This window comes from Notothenia coriiceps, unplaced genomic scaffold (genome assembly GCF_000735185.1).
Source record: "Notothenia coriiceps isolate Sejong01 unplaced genomic scaffold, NC01 NC01_scaffold00018246, whole genome shotgun sequence".
NCBI classification, from domain to species: Eukaryota; Metazoa; Chordata; class Actinopteri; order Perciformes; family Nototheniidae; genus Notothenia; species Notothenia coriiceps.
In genome coordinates, this window is record NW_011350947.1 from 130,060 (window position 1) to 154,310 (window position 24,251).

The 24,251-nt window shown below is 40.0% G+C and overlaps 1 protein-coding gene across 1 annotated transcript in view; it reads right to left on the minus strand.

Annotated features, from left to right (window-relative positions):
- atxn1a (ataxin 1a) overlaps window positions 1-16,961 on the minus strand; it is a 93,350-nt gene extending 76,389 nt beyond the window's left edge. The window contains exon 1 of the mRNA XM_010777435.1: window positions 16,868-16,961. The gene's annotated coding sequence lies outside the window, so the exon portion shown is untranslated. The remainder of the gene's footprint in view (window positions 1-16,867) is intronic.
- Window positions 16,962-24,251: the final 7,290 nt, after the last annotated feature.

The window sequence follows — 24,251 nt, forward strand, 5'->3', positions numbered from 1 at the left end:
GCTGCCATTATTATTTATGTAACAGCATTCTGTAACACCCCAAAAATGTTCTGTACTTCAGCATGGACTGAGTGCGGGACCACAATATGCCTTAAAGAAACATGGACAAAAACAGCTAAAGTATGAAGTCATTTGAACTGCATGTGATGTATCAGCTTTTAAAGTAAAGTGGCTAGTTGTTAATATAAACGTTTTCACAGTTTATTATTGCATATTGCAAGAGTAGCTTATACCAAGCTTTCTACCTGAGTGCAAATTAAAGGATCAATTTAAAAAGGACTTCAATGTATCGAGGGGAATTGGATGCCTCATTAAAATCAGATAAGGGGTCATGATGATCGTCTTGCTGTTGATGCACAATTTCAAAAGTCTGCCTCCTGAGATATTATTTAGAAATACCATAGTCAGACGTTTTTTAGCTCTTGCATCAGTACGACGTTGTGTAACTTTTATCTTCGCCGTTGAGGGATTGTCTGGGCAGTTTGTGACCTTTTCCCAGAAAATATCAGCAAACTTTTTTTGGCACCAAAAATAGCTCTTAGAAAATTCAGCTTGTATTTGCAGTACACTGAACTGCAAACACGATATCTGTCCAAGCAAATAAATAAATCCTTTTTTGTTAAATATCTAACAAAAATGAGATAAAAGTCCAAATTAATCCCTGGTATTCACAATTTGATTTTAGATATCCAGTGCCGTTTCTACTTCTATAGGTAAGTAATGTTGTGTTACACGTTTTTTATGATCATGATCAAGAATCTGACCTATTTATAATATCAGATAACTGATATTATAAATAGGTCAGATTCTTGATCATGATCATAAAAAACGTGTAACACAACATTACTTACCTATAGAAGTAGAAACGGCACTGGATATCTAAANTACGACCGGAACTATTTACCGGGATACAAACCGGAGAAACCAGGCATGGAGGGAGGTGGCAGAGACAGTGGGTGAAACTGATAGTTTTTTCGCCTGTTTGGAGAGTTTATATCCAGTTTACTTCGTTTTAACATTGCTATTGTCTTTTTATGTCGGGGGCGGGAGATTCATGTGATTGGTTGATCGCAAAAAATCGCCAAGCTTCAGACACGCCCAGCTTCAAGAATTTTTCATGCCTGTAGTGTAGACGGGCCGTTACTGTATATAATTTCAGAGGAGTGTACTGAACAAATACTCAAACTACTTCCTTCAGATACTACACCAACAGTGTAGAGTTTGATTATAGTATGGATCAATTGTACTGTAGCTTACTTTAGTATCTGGTGACTCCTTTTTCTTGAATTATCTGATTTGAAGGTGAAAGTGTATACATTTTGTGTTTTCTGCCAGAGGTGCAAGAATACATAAAAGTCCTTAATACACTATTATTTACCTCTTATAATATACCTTTCTGCAACTTAAATTTAACTAAGCAATCCTGAGCTCAGGTCTGGGCTGGACGTGATTGATTGTTCATTTCTACCCCACTGTTGATGAAAGTAGAGGCTATTTAGTAGATTGCCTTGTGTAAGATCCTCTGATTCAACTTGATAAATTCGAAGTGAGATAAATTAAAAATGTGTTTGTAAGGTTAAATGCACACCACGTGAAATACTATCTTACATACCAAACAACAGGAGAGAGCATTCATAATGTGCAGCTGATCCACAAGGCCACCCTATTTGTTGAAGAATGATGATAAAGCGTTCAGTCTTCTCTTTTCTTGGACATCAGACAATGTGAAGAAAACCCAACACACACACACACACACACGCACACGCACACGCACACACACCACAGGAGCAATCTGGGGTGAAGTGTCTTGTCCAGGGACACAACGACATGCTGACTGCAGTTGGGTTTGAACCTGTGACCCCCTGATCTGAACACACACACACACACACACACACACACACACACACACACACACACACACACACACACACACACACACACACACACACACACACACACACACACACACACAAATATTTAGGTTTGGTCTGACCTGAACTCCATGACCTTTTTTCCGAGAACCACATTGACCCTGAACCATGACACTGAACATCAGCTTACATGTTCTACTATTCTCCTAGTTGATTAACAGTTAACTAGTTTTACTGCTGCATATAAATCATTTTCTAATGCAATATTAACAAACTATGCTGTAAATTAGAATGTTTCTTTTAGAGCTTTAGCCAGATTACACATCCTCCCCATTGTTTACTAATGGGTACACTCCTCTTTGTGTGCTTCGCACACATTTTTTAAGTGTGAATACACACCGCTCTATACAGCAGGACATGACTGAATGTTGGTAACTATGCAAGGTACTGTTTCAACAAGGTGTTGCTCAATGAGGATACAAAGCCTGAGCCACTGTCTCGCAGCTCAATCATAAGTGATGACCGCTCATGTTTATATGGTCGTCCTGGTAATGGCCATGTATTGATGGTGAGGGAAATTCATTCGTCATGAATACCTCAGAAAAGGCTTGTGAAATACTGCTCTGTGTCCATTGCAGTCAGTATTTAGGACTTGGTTTTATGGCATCAGCAATCATATTACCCGGTGTATGTGTGCTTGATTGTGTGTTTTAGTGGGACTAACTTCCTATCTGCTGACCAGCGACAAGTCTTGGCTTTATCACCATGACCCACAGAGCTATCTGTATTACATAAAAGCTTTTCTTGGAAATGATCATTTGTGGTGTCACGCCAACTACTATATTCCTGTGTATCTGGTGGTGATGTTAAACAGAAGCACCCATTTTTAGCTGAATGCATCCAAAAGTTCAAAGATTCACATTACAAGAAGTTTCAAACCGCAAATCACAACATAGAAACTCAAACCTCCTTTCATAAACACCTCACGGTCTGATTCCCAGAAACCTGTCACAAGGCTGCTAAGAAGCTGCTGGATTTGCAGGTTTCAATTCAAACTTTTTGCAAAGGTTTCTCTGTGTGTTTGCCGAGAGCAAAACATGATTAGTTTCCACCAATAGTAACACAGCTCAGTCCCCTCTGGTCCAGCTTTGGAGAGGAGATTTGGAGGGTTTATATTGTTGTTGTTTACTTATAATCTTTTAAAACTGAGGCACAGTTTCATAATGCCTCGTAAAAGTAGTAAGCTTGTGTCCTGTGCTCATTTATATGCTTTTTTGTTTGTAAGCCCCACGTAAATGAAAGAAAAAGGTTTTGACCAGATGTGGCGCAGCTCAGGCTGTCTGGTTTTCATAAAATTACCTTCGGCTGCGCACAGTAAAGAATTGTAACTTGTAACAGTGAGCATTTAATCCTAACTACATAGTACAACTCATGTCATTTGCTTTACCTTGACATATGTTAAAGTATTATTTTTTGCTTAAGCTTTGACCCAGTTTTCTCCATGAGAGAGAAAAAGGAAAAACTAAAAGACAACTACAGATTGGATTTCTGACAGTACATTTAGATCATATGGTATATCTTGCAAATGCCAATTTTGTTCCAATGCAAGTACTACAGTGTTTCTTTGGCATCGCTTCCTGTAAATCCATGAAACTGAATCTAGCAGAAGTCATTTCAGCCATGTCTCCCTGACCAAGCTGCTGTGAGTCATTGTAGATTTCCAGGCTGATTCTCAACATTTGTGTTGTGACTCAGTGTGAGCTGGACCTGGCTAAAATATGTCTGAGCAGGATGGTTGTTAACTTTGTATTTTGGCAAAGAAAAAAACCAAATTTAATTGATGTGCCAAAATACGATTATAACTGATATTATAAATAGGTCAGATTCTTGATCATGATCATAAAAAACGTGTAACACAACATTACTTACCTATAGAAGTAGAAACGGCACTGGATATCTAAAATCAAATTGTGAATACCAGGGGGGACAATTAGTTTACCTGCTCACACCAGTGTTGAAGCATGTTTCCCGCTGTGGATTTAGTCCAGTGGATATTATCACTTTCGGTCCAAAAGGACACGTTTGGCAGCTTTGGAATATGTTTTGATGCTGTGTGATGTGCTCGTTTAAATGGATCAATTGTTGTTGTTCATGATGTGGCAGAAAGTGTGAGTAGTTGATAACAGGTATCCAGATTAATGCCCGTGGGAACCTCAATTTAGCAGCTCGGACTGCTGCTTGCAGCTGTTTCACGGAGGTCTGCTTGACTTTATTTGATCGATTATTAAGTCCAAATGCCAAGATGACCTTCTACACCACAGTGGAAGAGGTGGCCTTTTTATATAATTAGCCTCGGCATGTCTTGAAGTAGCCCGGTAACGTCAATTTGTAGATCATGGTATGGTTGAAGTGGTGGATCGTGCCAGAATTAGCGAGTCACCCCGATATTGAGCGCGAGTCTTTGCCGACACTCAAACGCCCGGAGTCCTGGCGCGCGCGAGATGTTGTTGACTGTGTTGAGGTGTTGGTGTAAGGTCTGCGTTGTAGGGATCATGGATGCCGTAGTGGGGGTCGTGACTGTCGTCGACTGTTTTCATTGCTGAATTTACGCTCTGCTGGACTGCCGCGCCGAGGCTACGTGTCGCAACTGGGGACCGAGCAGGGACGGGACAACCAGGCTGTTGATGGCGCTGCAGGCACCAGAGCGATCTTCCAATGGCGCGCGCCNTGAAGTAACAAATGCATGGACTAGTTTTTCTGCATCGTTTTGAGGCAAGATATGCCTGATTTTTGCAATGTTACGTAGATAAAAGAAGGCGGTCCTAGAGATTGATTTTATGTGGGTGTTAAAGGATAAATCCTGATCAAATATAACACCAAGATTCCTTACGGCCCGTCTACACTACAGGCATAAGAAAATCTTGAAGCTGGGCGTGTCTGAAGCTTGGCGATTTTTTGCGATCAACCAATCACATGAATCTCCCGCCCCCGACATAAAAAGCAATAGCAATGTTAAAACGAAGTAAACTGGATATAAACTCTCCAAACAGGCGAAAAACCTACCAGTTTCACCCACTGTCTCTGCCACCTCCCTCCATGCCTGGTTGCTCCGGTTTGTATCCCGGTAAATAGTTCTGGTCGTAAAGAACCGGGTGATTTGCTACCGTAATATCTCGTTTGGAATATGAGGAAATGAACTGCGGTCTGGCTCTCCCAGCTTGCACGCGGTTTGATTGGCTGCGCTTGCACTGGCGGGATTTGCATAAACGGGATTTGATTGGCTGATGCCAAGCATCGAGCCTCAAAAGTTGAACATTGTTCAACTTTTGATGCCGATAGATGCTCGTGATGCTTGCAAAGCCATGCCATGCTCCCCACAATGCAGTTCGGCGAAGATTAAAAATCTTCTACGTCACCCCATTCAAGTGAATGGGCGAAGCGTTGAAAGCATGTTTCGATGCCTGTAGTGTAGACGTACCGTAAGTCCACGTGTGCTAAATTAGCGATGGCAGTTTTGACAGCTGTATTTTGTTCATATTTAATGTCCCCACATGCACACACAAATTCTCTTTCCCCCTTCCGGCACACGAGTGCTGTTGCTTTAGTTAGTTTAAATGGTAGCCATCAAGTGCCTCCTAAAAGGGTAGGAGGTAGCGTGTCCTGTCAGGTTGCAAATGCACTCAGATATCCATCGCAGGCAGGCTCGCAAGAGGTAGTGTGGGGGCACCTTGCTAGCAGAGCTAATGGCACGTTATGTAGCATTAAACCAAGCTGACTGGGCACTCGCCTCACAAAACAAAGCACTGGGGTGAAAGAAAGGGAGAAAAAAAAGCATATTTTCCTCCAAACAGTGTCAGCGGTTGAGTTTTGAGGCTAATTGGCGGTGAACTGTTTGATAGGAGACGTAGAGTTGTTTTTTGTCACAATAGTGGTTAACATCTGACAGGCCGGCATAAAAGGAGCTCATCCTCAATCTGTATTGATGCAGGATGTTATCTTTAAGTGCTGTGGGATATATTGTACACTAAAACTTAAACAACACATTAGAGACCAAACAATGTAGTAAATGTGGTGGGGAAACTCCCCGTTTTTTATTCTGAGTTGCACTATTGTGACATTAATGGGGCATGGTATCAGAGGGAAAATGCAGTGAGCAAAGAAGAAACATCAACACCCGACAATAAAAGTCCTGTCACTTAATCCGCAGGGCTCTCATTCAACTATGGTCTTCACAATACCCACACTGTTAACCAAACAAAAACACCATCTGAAACATGTGCCATTCAAGAAGAAACTATTCAAATATAAAAAATAAATCTTCACACACTGTTACAATAATGGCTTGGATAGATAAAAACTTTAAATACAGGGTGAATAATCCACATCAAAGCTAGCTTTGTTACTCTAGCAGACAGTTAGACCATCAAACAGCAGAAAAACTGCACACAGTACATTCATATTTGGTTCAATGCGTATTTGGGAATTTGTGTTTTTGCAGTTACTACCATAAGTGTTCTTTCTGGTCGGGTAAGCAAATGAGACCTGTAGTTTCTCCTGAGGTGAGATGTGTGTAAAAAATACTTATTAGTTCTGATGACTTCAAAAAACCCTGATACTCTCACTATGGCTTATGAAAATCTGACATCTGGGAAGTTTATAAGTTCCCATCAGAGCCATTACGGTTATGGAATGCATGAAAAAAAAGAAAACAGTGTTATTTTGGTCTGATGAGGATGCTTAGTCATTTCCCATTAGGTCAACTTTATTCTCCTACCACAGGTATTTTCCGTGGGTAAATCCCTGCAATACATATACACTAGAATACACACAGCTGCACTAAGAGTGTGGTTTTCGTGTTGTATGTTGATGCTAATGAATGTCTGTGAATTGAGTATGTTGTGTATGAGCTTGCCAATAAGTATTCTGTCTGTAAGAGGGTTTTACATTGTGACCGAGTAATATTTTCCGAACAATGTGCACATCCAGGGCTGGTATGACACTGAGCCATTTTGCATCCAAGTTCCCTCCCCACTGTGGCATTTGAAAGTACAGGACAGTGTCAGAGAGGCAGTGCTGGCCAGGCCACAGTGAAACCTCACATTAACCTCATTTATCTGTGTTGTAGCTTATCGCCCGACCCCTGCTACACACTCGCGGATGAACACACTCTGGCAAAAACACAAGTCTGAGCTGCGGCAGGCACACACACATGCACACAAGGCAATTCGAAGTTTACAAAAATCAAAGACATTAAGAGCATTAAGAAACATATTATAAAATGATATCTAAAAACACTCATTTAGAAGCAATGATATAAAATGACATTTAAAAACACTAATTTAAAAGCAAAGATAATAAAAGTTACAGTGCAGTTTAAGATATGAATATATCAATTAAAAGCAGCGACAAAAAGAAAAGTCTTCAGCCTGGATTTAAAAGTAGTAAGAGTTGCAGCGGACCTGCAGGTTTCTGGGAGTTTATTCCAGATATTTGGAGCATAATAACTGAACGCTGCTTTACCATGTTTAGTTCTGACTCTGGGGACAGAAAGCTGACCAGTTCCCGAAGACCTGAGAGATCTGGATGGTTCATCATTTGGCAGGAGGTCAGAAATGTATTTTGGGCCTAAACCATTCAAAGCTTTATAAACCAGCAGCAGTATTTTGAAATAAATTCTTTGACACACAGGAAGCCAGTATAAAGACTTCAGAACAGGAGTGATGCGATCCACTTTCTTAGTGTTAGTAAGGACTCGAGCAGTGGCGTTCTGAATTAGCTGCAGCTTTCTAATAGATTTTTTAGTGAGACCTGCAAAGACACCATTGCAGTAGTCCAGTCTACTGAAGATAAAAGCATGGACACATTTTTCCAAATCCTGCTGTGACATAAGTCTTTTAATCCTAGATATATTCTTTAGGTGATAGTAGGCTGATTTAGTAATTGTTTTAATGTGACTGTTGAAACTCAGGTCAGAGTCCATGCCTACACCTAGATTTCTGGCTTTATCTGTTGTTTTAAACATTGCAGACTGAAGCTCAGCGCTACACTGAAATATCTAACTTAATGCCACGTATACACAGCAACATACTACAAATATCCCTCTGGGGCAGTAAATCTAAATTCACTATGGATACAGGCAATAGCAAATACATGCTGTGCTAGGTTTGGGCAATATATCAGCTCTCTGCTATTGGCTAAATGCATCATCACTGGATCCCAAGTAAGGGAGTGAACTTCATTATAAAACATGGAGAATAAGAAAAGTGATATCAGATGTGTTTAAGGTGACTATTGTCTTGAAATTAGCCATATCATTTTTTTTACTTGAATCGATGTGTGGGAAGAGATAGAATTTTCCTTATTTCATCAATGCAGTGCCATGCATAACACCACTCCATTAGGTATGTTTTGCTATATTTGCCCACTCGTGTCTTGCTGCTTTTGTAACTCTAGTCAAAGCAGGAGTGATGCCACTATCTTAGAACATGCTTGTGTAATTTATAGCGCCAATTAAGTTGCCTCTCCTCAGCCAACTATGTACACAATCCTGTTACTTTTCAGGGACAGGATGTGCTCACCAATCAGTAAAAGCAGGACACATATTAAAGACTCTAGTGGATGGATGGTGAAAGAAAAAGAGACACTTTCTAAAGAGGTCCTGACACTGTAATTGCTGATGGGCTCATGGCTCACCAGGTGTTCTCTCTGTCAGTGTTTCTGCACACCTCCCCAAATAACACTATTCCAATGTCAGGAGCTTAGTACAGTGCAATGCTAAAAGAAGGGACAGGAATAATAGGCACCCAAGCAGCCTGCGAGTCAGTCAGCCACATGTCCAAACAGATGAGACTAATCTATGGCATTCCAGTAAAAAATATGAACAGGCCAAGCCACAACTACTAGACAGCTAGCCCGAGAGCCAGACAGACAGACATTAAGAAACTTGCTCTATTCTAACCACATCAAAGTCATTTCAAAGAGGAAATATTTTCAGCCTTACAGACGCTGTTTTTAATATTTTTCCTCTAGTGCCAACCCATGCAAGCCAATAACCATGTGGGACTCAAATCCAATCAGAAACCAATGCATTGAAAGATAGATTGGACAGACATCAGGACGTTATTGCACGTGGGAAGACTCAATTACATTTTATGCATTGTACTACCATGTGCTGTGTCTTGACATAAGCATCCTAAGGAATAAACAGTAGTGATGAAAGGCAAGCTTGCGCCAAGAACAACATTAGTGAAGGGTGGATTTTGGTATTCCAGGGATTGTTTCTATCACTGGTCATTTTCCTGTTATTGAATTCCTCTCCTTCTCAACATCCTGGCTCACACTTAAGTCATTGTTGATAGCTTCGCCTCACACCCATTTTTCACTTTTAACAATTGAAGTGGTAGGCCTACTGGTAAAAAATGGACGTACATAAAGAATAAAAGTTTAAACCTCGTTTTTTTATTTTAGGGCATATGTACCTGGAGGGTCCTCTTCAGCTCATATTATAGACTATATATAAATGGACGTAGTGTCCGTGACGTCACCCATAGGTTTCTGCAGAGTTGCTGAGAAGTCCTTAGTAGGCGGAGTCGGCCGCTGCCGTCTCGACAGTGAAGTCAGAGTCTAACTCCAGCCTGATCCAAATAAGGGCAAAGAGGCGGAGCCAAGGCGGCATAAGATAAGTCCGATATTTAAATAAAGAATACTCCACCAGCAGGGGCGGATCTAAGGGGGGGCAGCTGCCCCCTAACTTTTGTGTCCCTAAAACTTTACTTGTAGAAACAAACCTACACTATGTCCACAAGCTTCTCAAGCAACGAAACAAGCAGTTCATTCATTCATTCAAAGTGAATCATTTTAAAACATCATCTTAGGCCCGTTAAAAGCGTAGCTACGACCCAGCATTAAACTGCAGAGCGGCGTTCACACAGATCGCAGCTCACACCGCTGCAGAGAGGGAGCGAGCTGTCCCAGCACCTCAAGGTGGATCAGCTTCCCCTGGGAGCATTTCCCCTTCCACTAGTTTTGTTTTTACTAAGGGCGAGAGCTTGAAACTAAATATTAATAAAACGCTGCCGTTTGAATCGATAGCGTTTAACAGACGGGCGCTGTTTGGGACGTTACGTTACAAAATGCTACACAGGCAGCGCTAGCTGGGAGATCGATCACTTTGCTAAACTATGCGGTACTATTAAATCCACGTAAACTACACATCACAGCAATGAGGCCAGATCAATGAAACCAGGATACATCCTTTACCTCAAAACTGGATCTAAACACAGCTGCCTGTGTGCGTTTGATAAATACTTTCTGATGTTATATTTATATATGCTACTTATTAGCTACATGGCCCTAACGTGTAAAGTTATACAAGCATTTGTACCAGTGCTTTTCACAAGTAGACTCTTGCAGTCCAGAGAAGCTGTGATTCAACAACAACAAAAAGAAACTATCTGAGAAGTGATCAGGACGAACAGAAAGAGGAAAAGGAAAAGAGAGTCACTGAAGAGACCAGGAGGGTCAGAGCAGGAGGAAGAGGAGGAGGTGAAGACATTAGTGAAGAAGAAGAAATGTATGTGAGGAATAAAGATGAAGTGTCAGAAAGAGGGACAGAGGCAGGGATCAGGAGGTAGATGAAACTCCAGCTGGACCACATGGTATATTTTTATTCTCCTTGCATACATATTCCATTACAGCAGCACAATCTAGTGGCTCTTAGTATTGACAAATATTTATTGAAATGTGTTGCTGCACAGGTCACCTTTAGCCCTCTTAAGAGATGGCTGATGTCATTTGTGTACTTAATTATAACTAAAGTACTTTTACTGTACTTACAGTAAACAGAATTCTAGGGTATCATGAGTATTTTCTGCTGTTTTATACTTATTTTAGTTTGTTTGTCTGAACACCTTGCTTCTCTTGTGCATTAAGAACACTTGTGTTAGGGTATGATTTAACACAACAAATAGGTTACAGTATAAAATGCCACGTACTGTCCACCCCACTGTGGTCTATGGAAATTGCTCCTTTCTGCAGCCTGCTTCTACCGGCCAATAGATGAACTGCAGTTTGTGGCACTTCCTTATGGGCTTCCCGGCTCTGCCACAGAGTTTGCCGCTTGGCTCACATGCATAAAGTAAGTTATACTTTATGTTGCAAGTTTGTGTCGATTGAGCAAAAATATAGAATTACCTCACCTAATTTGGTCCATTGTACATCAAGATTATCCTCAAGCAATTTAAGTCGCTGTAAAACTTTTATCATAATCTTTACAAGGACATACCTGTGATGCTGATGTTTGGGTAATGGAAATCTTTATATCTGTGCTCCAATACATGTACATGAACCCGATTCCTACTATTCTCCTTTCATCTCCCTTTCTCATCACTATCTATCTGGCTGGGTCCCAGGTTGTCAGCTTATCCTTGTCCCGGGCCTGGAGCTCTACGGGGAAGAGAAGAGTCTGCAGGAGCTGTCTGACTGCCAGTCAGTCAGTGTCAACTCCACACTGTAATCCTCTACTGCTTCCGATAAGGATAAGGCAGAGAAGACTAGGCTAGCAGAAGAGAAGAGAAAAAGGAGAGAAGAGAAGATAGGAAAAGAAGAAAGGAGAGAGGAGAGGAGAGAAGATAGGAAAAGAGGAAAGGAGAGAGGAGAGGAGACAAGAGAGACTGAATACAACTTTCAAGAAGGCATTGATACATGGAGAAAAAAGGCAACATTGTAGATGAGACACAACACTTTTTTCAAGTGGGAAATTCATAATTTTAGCAACCAAACAACATTCCATAACCCCCCCAACAAAATAAATGATGTGGCTTTATCATTTTCTGAGTCACAGTTGAGAGAGCTCAGGGCCACTGCTCTATTATGCACTATATAATATGATTAAACAGCTGTTATCAGTTAGGTTCTCCCTCAGAAGGCCGATGCTTAAAAAGTATTTCCTCTCAGTCAGGCTGTGGTTGGAATGTAATCAAATATGAATCAAGGCAGAGAGATCACAAGAGCAGCACACTGAATTAACTATTGCATGATGGCTTACATCAGGTATCACACTTGATGTAAAGCCCAGGCTGGCACAGAAATCTTCTTTCTAGAGACGGTTTACGAAGCAGCTCGGAGGATTTTAATCCATTTGATGAGTTCCTCAGATTCAATTTGATGCAGGAACTCAAATGTGTAGCCTAAAAGCTTTTTATCTGCCCACTAATCATCATAATTTACACATTATACAAGTTCACTGTAGTCTTTCGAAGCAACCTCCCTGGCAAATAGACAGCTGTATATCATGTCAGCTACACTGGCAGCCATTACGGAGCCAAAGCCAACACACGGCTGAACTAAGTCCCAAAGCCAGCTTCCCTTTTTCACATGGTTATTGAGCCATGCAGAGGCTTATCGACCCGACAATGTAACACAATTTGTAGAATGGCTTTAGTCCCCTCTCTCCCCTCTCATTCAGAATCTGGGGTTTGCCTTGGTCATTCAGAAGATCGGTATTGATTATTCTGCCACTTCAAAATAATGACTTTAAGCATGGAAACAGGATCACAAAGCCAGCAAATGCACACAATGCACTCTAATGTTCACACACAAAATATAGATCTACAAGTCCTGTGAAGTGATAAACTCCCTTTGAATGTTAAAATGAACATTTCGATCCAATTATGAGATATTAGCGGGACTTCAACAAGCGCAGTGATGAAGTTCAGTGATAGTCGTTGACCCTTACATCACCAACGACGTGTTTCCACTCTGCAGAGATAAATTGGCGATTCAAGTGCCTGCCATCTCAGTTGAATTGTTATTGCTAAGAAACACAAGACTGTGCACTAAGCAATAAAAGCATACAGCATCCCACACAGCGGAATGTTCTTTCACACAAAATACAAAAAACTCTCATTGATCCCCTTTAAAAGCAGTTTTCTGTGTGTGTGAGGGTGTCCTTTCTCCTGTGTGCATGCATGTGTACTCAGTGCACTCATGAATAGAGGAGGATGAAAGGAAAAGCTGAAAAGGTCTGAGCGCACTGCATGGTTCAACCAGACAGCTCAATCTCTTGATCTGCCCCCCCCAAACCCACCCTCTTTACTATTTCAAAATCATTTTTTCTCACACCTACACCTGCCCACACAGCTGTTCCTCTTTCCAGCTTGGGTAAAAGAAGACTGAGGAACAGGGATTCACCTGTGACTGCAGGCGTGTGTGACATCATTTTCATTATTCATATATAAGCATTTGCTTCCTCCTGCTCCCTTTCGCACACATATGATTTATTGTTATTATTATTATTAATATGAAGACTTTTTTTTTTTAATATATCAATATTATCATGAATGTGGATAAATACTGTATTTTAACAATACGGTAGCCTATTCTGTTTTTCACATTTTATTTTATTTTTTTCATTTTTTTTTAAATCTGTTCGAAGTAAAGATTGAAATGAAAATGATCACGCATCAAGCACTTGTTTGGTGTAAAAGTGCTAGAAAATATTTACCAGGAAAGCAATATCTAATCAATATGCTAGGGCTGCTCAATTCGTATTTTAAATCGCGATTACGATTATGGCTTGCAACGATTACGAAAACAACGTAATCGAAATAAAACGATTATCTTTTTATTATTACTTTTTCTTTTTTTTTATATATATATATTTTATTTTTTTGGTTTTTCAGTTGAATTATTCTTAAAGTTCAGGGTAACCAACTGTTAAAAACATACTGTTCAAAAAAAATTCTCCAATAAATGGATGTTTTCAAAGTCAATGAATAATCGCATTTAATAATCGCAATTACAATTATTGACCCAAATAATCGAGATTGTGATTTTTGCCATAATCGAGCAGCCCTACAATATGCTCAACGTTTTAGCTTGCTTAAAACACATTTTCTTTAGATGTGTCTGAATGTGTTTTTCTTCTTAAATACAACAAGTAATTATAGCAAGTGTCTACGTTGTGTTAGGGCTGTGGTTTGGCTACACATAAGAGCTGATGAACTTCTTATTGATGTGGTGATGTATTTAAGAGTCTCTCATTTGATGGATGATCATTAATAAAATATTTTCTCTGGTTACTATTGTCTTTCAGAGCGACTAAACACCACCAGAAGCTTTTGCATGACTCAGTGCACAGCATGTTTTGTTGTTTTACCTGTACTCACATGAAGACATCTTGATCTGGCAGAGCAAAAACAAATGTTAAGAGTAAAACCTGTAATTCTAATGAATGTGCCTACCAATATATAAGGACACACAAACACCTGTTGCAGTGATTGGTTGATCCATTTGCCTCACCTACCCATCATTCACTCGCATTTCTGTAACTAAATGCATTCAACCAGGAAATCTCCACCCAATCATTCCCTGGGGAGATCTCTCTCTCTCTCTCTCTCTCTCTCTCTCTCTCTCAACCAACCACACACACATTAAGACTTTCCTCTTTTCCCTTACATTGGCAGCAAATTCCAGAGACAAGAAAAAGCCCAAAATCAAGCATGATTTACAGTAGAAGATGTGTGTATTCGCGTGTGTTAGAGGATTTGGGTCCGTGTGCACATATGACTCAGACAAATGAACCGAGCTCAGTTAAATGGCTTGTGATTAGGACACATTGGCTTCTAATTGCCTCTCATTACCATTTGAAAGTGAGTGGCGGCTGGAATCAAAGGATATGGTGGCAGTGTGCACGTGTGTGTGTGTGTGTGTGTGTGTGTGTGTGTGTGTGTGTGTGTGTGTGTGTGTGTGTGTGTGTGTGTGTGTGTGTGTGTGTGTGTGTGTGTGTGTGTGTGTGTGTGTGTGTGTGTGTGTGTGTGTGTGTGCCTCATTCACAGTGGCATGACCGCATGATAAGGCACTATGGGGACAATTCATTTATTCCTATCACAAAGCCTTTAGGTTGACCATCATATCCTCTTATAGACTCAATCAAAGCCCTTTCTTCTTCAGTCTTAAACACTTATCAATCATCCTAAAACAACTGTGCCCTTTTGGCAGGAACAATTCTGAACACATTTATTTAATAACAAGCACAACAGTTCCAATCTTGAATCTTGAAACAAATCCAAAAATATCAATTAACAATAACTTGAAGACCTCCTTATGGTATTCCTCAGGGATGCATAATGGGGTCCTTTTGGCTGTATCATCCCTCTATCATTAGTCTTTGACTCTCTGGTCATCAGCAATTGTATTGGCAAGAATCTGGCAATCTGGAGTGTACCTTTATTTTCTTACACTCCTAACGGTTAGAAAACAAGGAATTCCCAAATTTCTACCATATATTTCCATCATACCATTTACTATCCCTCTTACTTCTGTGATCTGCTTCCAACAACACAGGGAACCATAATCTCAAAAACAAAAAGTGTTGGCTATGTCTTTTTTGTAATATTTTGCATAATAAACTAATACAAGTATTACTTGCCAATGAAGAAGCTGCATGCATGGATACATTTCATGAAAATCTTATATTTCTCAAGTTTTTTTAATGCAATAAATAGATGTGTTTGTCGTGTACTGTGCACAGTAGCTGAGACTAGGGAATATACTGCAATAATATATTTGTTTTAAAGCTTGAATTAAGTAATGTATAGCAACAGTTGAATGGGGAAAAGGAAATGATGCAGAATATTTAAACTTCAGTTGAAATCTTCTTTTAGTCTGTTAAGATAACTAAGCATGTTAAACATTCACATACAAATTGATTGTTGTGCCTAGTGAGTTGACATTGTTAATAGATTGGGTTTACATGTAGCTCAGGTTACATATATATTCACATATAAGCTGTGTTGTGTGAAAAGCTATTAATGAAGAAATGTGTGTAGTGCATAGGCACTCTAGGTTGAATTGCTTAAGGGAAGGCAACTCCATAGGTTATAGGACATACTTCAAACATGAAAGACATAAGAAACAATTAAAACTGCGAAAAATAAATTCTTCACATAGCAAAAAGTTGCATTTTCACCATTAAAGGAGAACACTTCAAAGAGTAAATTTGCAGCTGCCAGTAGAACTGCACCTTTTCATCTTTAGCAGCTCTACATTTGTCACTTGGTCTCATTTGGATTTCATATTAAATTCATAATGCGAGTGAAAACCTAGGCTATCACTTGGGAATCATAGCCTACCCTGAGTGCAACTCCAAGGTGTAAACAGAGTAAAAATAGCCTGCTATCACAGGCTTCCCTACAGTCCCGTTATATAATGGTCCAGGCTAGGATGAATGACATCACGGCTAGTCCAGCAATCACAAGCCCTATGTCCTTTACAACCAGCTGGCAATGTAAAACACTGAGTAGTAGATATAACATACGCAACAATCCTTATAAACGGTCTAAAAATGAAACACAAATATGTAACAACATTTTCGCAAACACTTGACAAATTATGCGAGTGTGGTTAGTTGTACTTCGTCTCTTTTCGTGTAGAGAAAACACTTCCGCGATGGTGAAACGTAGATAAAAATGTACTGCTTGCCTTTGACAGTCATTATCAGTAAGAAAATAGTTCAACATAACACCTATACGACGCGAAGCAACCTTATTTAGCAGTGTATGTCAATGATAAGCGTTACAAAACATCCTACAAAGAGCAAATGTTTGAGCCGAGGTCGAGTGGCGCAGTTACTGAAAGTACAGCGGCTGCCCGACACCAGCTCTGCCGGCGAACGCGCTCCTTGCTCGGTCAGAATCCAGCCAAACCTCCGCTCTCTTTCGCCCCACTTAAACACTACTTTGCATGTACGTCCCGAAATGACAAGTACATCAACCTAAAGCCCGCATGCCCCCGTGCTGTTTGGTCACTTAAAAATAGGTCAGAGGGCGAAGTAAACATTTTCCGAGGCTTTGAAGTAAACCAAAGCGTCAGCGCCACCCTGCCCAGTTCTTCCAGCCATTTTCTCTTCACAGCTCCAAAGAAAGACAAAGTGGCATGGCGAAAGCATTGACATCTTGGTCAAAGGAGTAGTGAATGAGGAGTTTTGTGTGACTTACTGTAGGGTGTAACGGGCTGCTGAGTTTGTGTCTCTCCTTGTTGCCAGGGCTCCCCTGCTCTGCTCCGGCGCTGGCGGTGGAAAGCGTCTCCCCTCCTAATGATGTTTGCAGCGCACAGCTAATAGCTCTCTGCCCCCACCTTCAGAGAGAGAGAGAGAGAGAGAGAGTGAAATGTGGGGGGGGCGTTTGTAAACTCCTTATTGCAAAAATATGAGAGGGCTCGGAGCTCTGCAAACTGAGACTGAATTACAAGTTCACTGACAGTACTAGGGCGTGAGAGTGCACAGTATAGCTACATATGCCATGTTCAGTGTAAGTAAGTAAGTGTAGTGAGTGTATTTGGATATATGTATAGCAGCATAGCAAATTCCAGACACTGCATGTTTTTTTTATTTTCTTTATTTAATTTATAAAAGTGTAAATCATTGGTTTAGCTGGTGTGTTTCCTTAGCTAAACATCCCTCAAAAAAGTAAGCTGCAATAACCCTCATTAGTTAAAAATAATGAACTTCAACTTTCGACCACATCACTAAACGTTCAAGAATGTATAAGGTGGCTACACTTTTGGGTCATTTGTATTTTACTTTAGTAATCTTTTGATTATACTCCACTATTTTTGACAGCTGTAGTTGTATATTTTGAGTCCAGGAAGTGCATAAACCCAAACATTTTTGATTAAACCCATGTTTATGCATTACTTATGATAATATAATAATGTAACTCGTAATGCTATAACACACACAGGATAATCCTGCCGCACAACACATTCAATTAAGTTTTTTTTCCCTACAATACCTTTGAAGTTTTTAATCAAATTTAAAGAGACTTTTACAGATGGATTATTACTTATAACCGAGTATTTTTATTTCCTAGTATTACTAGTATTGCTATTGATAAAGTGAGTATTAAATATGTATTTGATAATGTAATGTTTACATCACTGGTGGCTATTGTTTATCCCATGAGCTTAACCTTATGTTTAATATCACATGCTGGGGACACCACACCATCTTTACTTTGAGTTCTCAAGAAGCTGTCAAAAGGCCTGCAGGTCCTGGCAGTCATCTGAGGTAGAAAGCTCAAGATCCTAGGGAGAATCAGTTTAGCTGAGAGCAATGACTAATAGTCAGCTGACAGTGACAAGGTGGAAAATCTCAGCAGCTGATAGTGACTGCTTTCACACACACACACACACACACACACACACACACACACACACACACACACACACACACACACACACACACACACACACACACACACACACACACACACACACACACACACACACACACACACACACACACACTCACTAACAGCACACCCAATCTAGGAATACTAGAAAACATGTTGACGAAATACTGTTACTCATAACATGATTTAGGTGTTGCTAAATAACATTAAGCTACTAAATTAAATTGGCTTTTTGTGGTTCAAACATTTGACAATTGGTGTATCTATTCATTTTACATTCCTATATGATACAAAATCAGCCACAACATTGAAATTAAACAGTTAAGGCCAATTAAAATACTTAATCAACCCCCCCTTCTATTTTGTGTGTATTTTATCTTGACCCCTGTGACCTCTCCCAGATTTCCAATATGGCAGCCTTCGCCTCTTGGACACAGGAGAGTGCAACCTGACACTGAATGAGCCGTTGGGTGCACGAGGCTGCAGAGTGACAGACGATCTGGGATGTATCCCACTCCCAGCCAGTCAGTCAATAAGTGGCCTATTGTCCCGCGCTCTATTGTGCCATTGTCACATGTACGCCATACAAAGAGACAGAGAGGTAGGCTGCCCTGTGTGCCAGGAGGCTAGCATTACATTCATGGCCTGGATGCATAGAAATGAAGAGACACCGTCTGCTGGTGTATAGTCAGACCTTGATATTTGAATGCCCACAAGAATGAATAGTTTCAGTTAGCAACAACCATTTATTATGCAGTCTGTGTACAGGTTGGTTGATACTAGAGTATCTTTAGTGCCTCCTGTAGTGTCAATTTCACATTGTACACGGCATGACTTACCCACACAGCATATGTATCAAGTCAGAATTCAAGAGGAAACAGTACATGCACTAAATGGCATGTCAATTTAGAATTCAGTCGTACTGCTTCAAGTCTTGTTAGCGCACAGAAGTGCATGCATTCACTCATTTGCTTACACACAAGCGTGTACTCGTTCCAGTCTTGGATCGCTCTCCCTTTCGTCTGTGCATGTACCCACAGGTGTACACCTATTCACTGCACAGTGGGTGGATGAATCGCATGGAAAGCTCCAGGTGAGACTTCTTGCATAGGACCTACAGAGGTACTGTACATGTACAGTAGGAAAAGTTAAGTAGGTAATTTCCTCTTTGGCAAAGCATTCGATTGAATGAGTTGCAACATTCACGGAACAATGATAATGCATAGTTGTGCGTAAGTGTGTGTAGTTATGGCGTGCTTGAGTAATGAATAAGAGCTGCTTTCAAAAGAGGAGCAGATTCTTTCAGGGTTGGGTTACTCCCTAGAGATGTATCTGTGTTCTTTGTAGAAGATGTGAGTAGTATACTCTGGGACAACAAAGTGTACCAGGTGTGGCATGTATGGGTAGAGCCCTGAGAAATGGAGGCTGGCTGTTTAGACCTGCATACCTGTATGGCTGTATGTGAGATCAAATGACTTAGATCTGAAATATAAATGCATTTTTTGAAACCTCAGTGATTTTAAAGCTTTCTTTTGTGAGAAAGGGTGCCAAGTTTAATATTAAATAGAAAACTAAATAGGAGACATCCACTTAACTGACAAGTATACACAAACAATGGATTTGACACCTCACCTGGGACATGAATAAATAACACACTGAACCTAAAACATGCAAACACTTTGGAAGCAACCCTTCAGGGATTTTAAGAGATTTTATGAACATCCGTCCTTTATTTGTCAGCAGAGAGACAACGTAGCGCAGTGTCTGAAGTGCATGCCACTTCACACAGTTCACTCAATTGAGCAGCCCAGCTCTTCAGGCGCTTTTATTGCTTTTTTATTCAACTGTATGTGAATTTTCTGATTTACCTGTTCAGGCAAAGGCATGGAAATAGCATCTCTTCAAATCTTCTGCGAAAAAGTATTTCATAGTTTAAGAGGAACACTCATGCTTTGAAAGTAGCTGTCACTTCAGATTTGAAGGCTTCAGTGTCTGCTGAAGTTGAGGGGACGGTGTGTTTCCTCACTGCTCCCTCTTTTGTTCAAATGTGGAAGTGTTTACAAGTTCCAGGGTTAGACTGCATCATGTCGAACACTTTGACATGATACAAGTAATAAGGCATCCACATTATCCACAGTTCTACTTTATAACAGACAGGGGACTCAACTTTGAAACGCTGATATACTGTGAAACATAACAGTTAATACCAACTTTCTTTTATTTTTACCATACACCCCTGTCAGATAAAATAAGGTACCCCTTAAGGTCGCTATTTATTTTAGCTGCTCATGCAATACCTTAATGTTTAGCATTAGTTTCAGCTAAGCATTATAACTATTTGTCCAACAATTTGAGCTATTTTAACCATTATCCAATAATTCTAACTAACATATTTGCTCATTTTTGTAGTTTTCATTCACACTGTCAACACGTTGAGTTTAAGTGTGAGCTGACACGGTGCGCATTTGCAGTTCTTTTGATATTCTATTTATTTATTTTATTATTTGATCTATTATTTGAGCATTGGGTTACGCCAAAGTAACTGCTAACTTCACAACACTGCGAAACAGTCATAATTCCCTTGAATTTTTGTTCATCTTGATTTATTAAAGAACAAAAAGTATATTGACTTTTTTAATTTCTTGCAGTCAGGTTCCCAATTTATTTTATTTCCAATATCCTTCACCCATTGTGTATATTGTTATAGTGATGTTGATGCATCTGAGCTGCACATTGTAAACCTAACATTAAAATAACTGAAATCCAGCTTCTGCATCATCTTATTCAGTATATAACAATCACAAGCTGCCTAATATACCACCTCTCTAACAACCAAATTAGACAGGCTTAAAGTTGCCCTTGCAAGTTTAATCCTATACAGTGAATGCCTGCTATCGGCTAACCTGTTCTCACACACCTTCCCCATTCCACGACAAGGGAAAACGAGCGGGGAGGATTAAGATGCAAAGAGAGTTTCCTAATCTGTGTATTAACAGCAGCCAATTAAATCACGCTGTCTTGGGTAGGCAGATTTTGGGAAGTAATCTGGAGTGTCTTAATGTGATCTGTGTAAAAAGTTCAGACCTAATTGGAATGGAGAAACATATACTTCAAAGTCAAGACCGAACACACACATACCATGCATGCAGGCAGCCAGTGTTTTTCTGCCCCTCCACATGCATACAGGGAAATCTAACGTGTGAATGTTACTATTGAAGGAGATCAGTAACAGCATTATATTTTTGCGTTGATAAAACATAAAGATGGGTGAAAAGAGAGTTTGTGTGTCTCCTCTGTATGGAAAAATAATTGGCTCCAATAACTTATTATTAGACTGCTGCCTTTGTAGATGATACTGCAGTATTACCGAGACACAGACAGTTTTTCTTCTAATATTCTGAATTGTTGTTTTACCCTTTCCACTTCCTGTTTAAACGGCAATTTATTGTGATAGAAATATTGAATTCCCCTTTTCACCTGTGTTGTGATTCTCCCAGATACAGTGTCTGTATTTTTGAAATGTTATGACTGTGTTCACACCTGCTTCCTTCCAAATAAAAACAACCCCAACCCTCATGTATCATAAATGAGGATGGCTCCTCTGCCTTCCTTTCTGCCTAATAGGGCTAGATTAAATGTGGGTTATGCCCACACTCTCCTCCTACAAAGCAGCAACTTTAATTATTGACCAGGCAAGGGAGGCTCTCCAACACACTTTCATAAAAACACAAACACCCCAGTGTACACAAGCACACACGCCTACACCAGTCGTGAGTGATATAAGGACAGGCTTCATCGTACACACTCATCATCGCGGGGTCAGAGAGGAGTCAGCTGGATAATAGATGAGCTTTACACCCTGTCTGCATGGGTGCACTTTTTTTGGCTATGATAATGTGACTGTGTGAAAGGAGGAGGGAGAAAATGACAGATGTATTTGAGTGAATACAAGAAGTAGAGCAGTGTCCCTTTGATCCATCTGTTCATGTCACCTGAGCATATGTTCAACTAGGTTTGTCCCACTTTTCTCCAAACATAGTAAACATACTAAAATAATTTTCATTTGTAAATCAGTTTGAAAGTTGAGAGAACATTAATGTTGCTCATCAATGGATTTCTAAAGGGGTTAGGCTGACATTTAACAGTTAACTGAGAAGACAGATACCACTATTTTATGAATATGTACAGTAAATATAAAGAAACAGTATGCAACTTAGCGTCAATACTAGAAACATGGGGACACAACCAGTGTGGCTCTGTCTAGTTCAGTAAGAATCCAATTGTGTTTTTGTCTGCCAGACATTGTTTTTGCCATGAGCTGTGACTTCCTGGAGACAGACAGTGTTATCCATCCAACTGTTGGTCAGAAACATAGACTTTATAGATAAAGTCAGAGGGCTAAACAGAGGTCTCAAAATTGTGAGCTTTTCCTTTCATTAACTTGCCTACAATCCACAATGTGATGGGTTTTATTCATTTTATATGAATGTAAATAAATCATTGGATTTTGTCAGAACTAACATAGACTGGATTTAAGCATGATATCAGAGGTAGTAAGGTAAAGCTGGGCTCAGACTAGAGGAGTTTCTGGTTGCAACATGCTCTTATGGAGAATGTCAGGAGTTAAAAACCAGGCAGGCAGATGAAAGCAAGAAGGGAAGGGAAAGTTGTCAGGTAGTCAGACAGAATGGGAATTTCCTGGCAGCTATTCATGGCACAAAAGGAAATCTAGCTCCCTGGTTGTACAAATATATCCAGATGAACTTGAACACATTTCAAGAGATGGGATGGTTATTTTCACCGTATTGCGACATCTTAAAGGGTCTAAATATTGTTGAAAAGCTAATAATGAACAGATTCAGCAATAATGAAGTTGGGGACCCACAAGTGGAGCGGGAGGAGCAGACTGGTGCAAATGTCCTGTCTTACCACATACATCGATTACAATGCGTCGCAGTCATCGATCAATGCTGCCTCTGTGGCTTCACCCTGTGACCGCCATCATTAGCACCTTCCACTGTGTCCCACCTCTGTGTCCACAATGTCCTCCTGTCATCTCCCTCTAGATCTCCCTTTCTTAGCTCCCCCATGTATCTCAAGACTTTTTGCCCACATTCCCATCTAATGAGGTTGCGTACTCTTCTTCTCACCTCTCAGAAATATAGGCTTCGGAGCAGGCCTTTCCCTCGAGGGGTACTTTAGGATCAGCTGTTCAATTAAAGGATCACAATTTCGGTAAATTAAGTGTACTGAGCATTATGAGAAGAATAAAGTACAACCACCCTCAACTACGAATCTGAAGAAAAAAGTTGAATCTATTTTGAGTATTCAAAAAGGTTCGGGACCCATCATCGCTTTGATGTAAAGAAAGTGAAGATCCTTGAATTCAGGTGACACATATATAATAGACAACTTCAACAACAAGAGATTGATGAGGGGATCAATAACACCTACAGTAAAGTAAATATGTAGCTCGATCAGCTGTTAGCTTACCTTAGCATAAAGACTGCAAACAGGGGTAACAAACAAGCCTGGCTCTGTTAATAGGTAAACCTTACTCATTAACCCACTATGTCTTAATTGTTTATCCATTAGAGAAAAAGTAAATGCACTATTTTAAAGGCACTTTTTTATTTTACAGGTCGTCTCTTTCTGCATCATTCATGTTATTTCTTTAATTTTCTTTCATCAATTTGTTTCAGTTATGTTGTCTCTTATGAACCAATGTCATTTCACTGCAGTCAGTGCAGGTTTTAAAGTGTGCTTAGGCTTTCACATCCACAGCTTTATGAGTTGTCAGTTCTATACATTAGGAACCTTGCAGTAGGGTCTTTTCATCTCATTCAATAATAAGACTTCAGAATGTGCTTGGTATAGTGAAATGCAAATGGGTGAGTGTGATGCAACTTATAAAGAGAAAAAAACCTCATCTGTTATTTAATTTCATTCCCTCTTTCATTCTGCCACTATAGTTATCAGTCTGTTGTACTCAAGTTCAATTGGACGTAAACATCCGCAAGGCCAGATCGTCTAGACGCTCGATTTCAAAAGCCTTTTAAAGGCTTGAATCAATAAAATATCTCTTTCTCATCAACACACTGCTTCCCTCAATGCCTGGCCACGAGAGGCCCAATACAATTGTGCTTGTACAAACTCTCCATAAATTAATCACCATTCTTGTGTGTCTCTC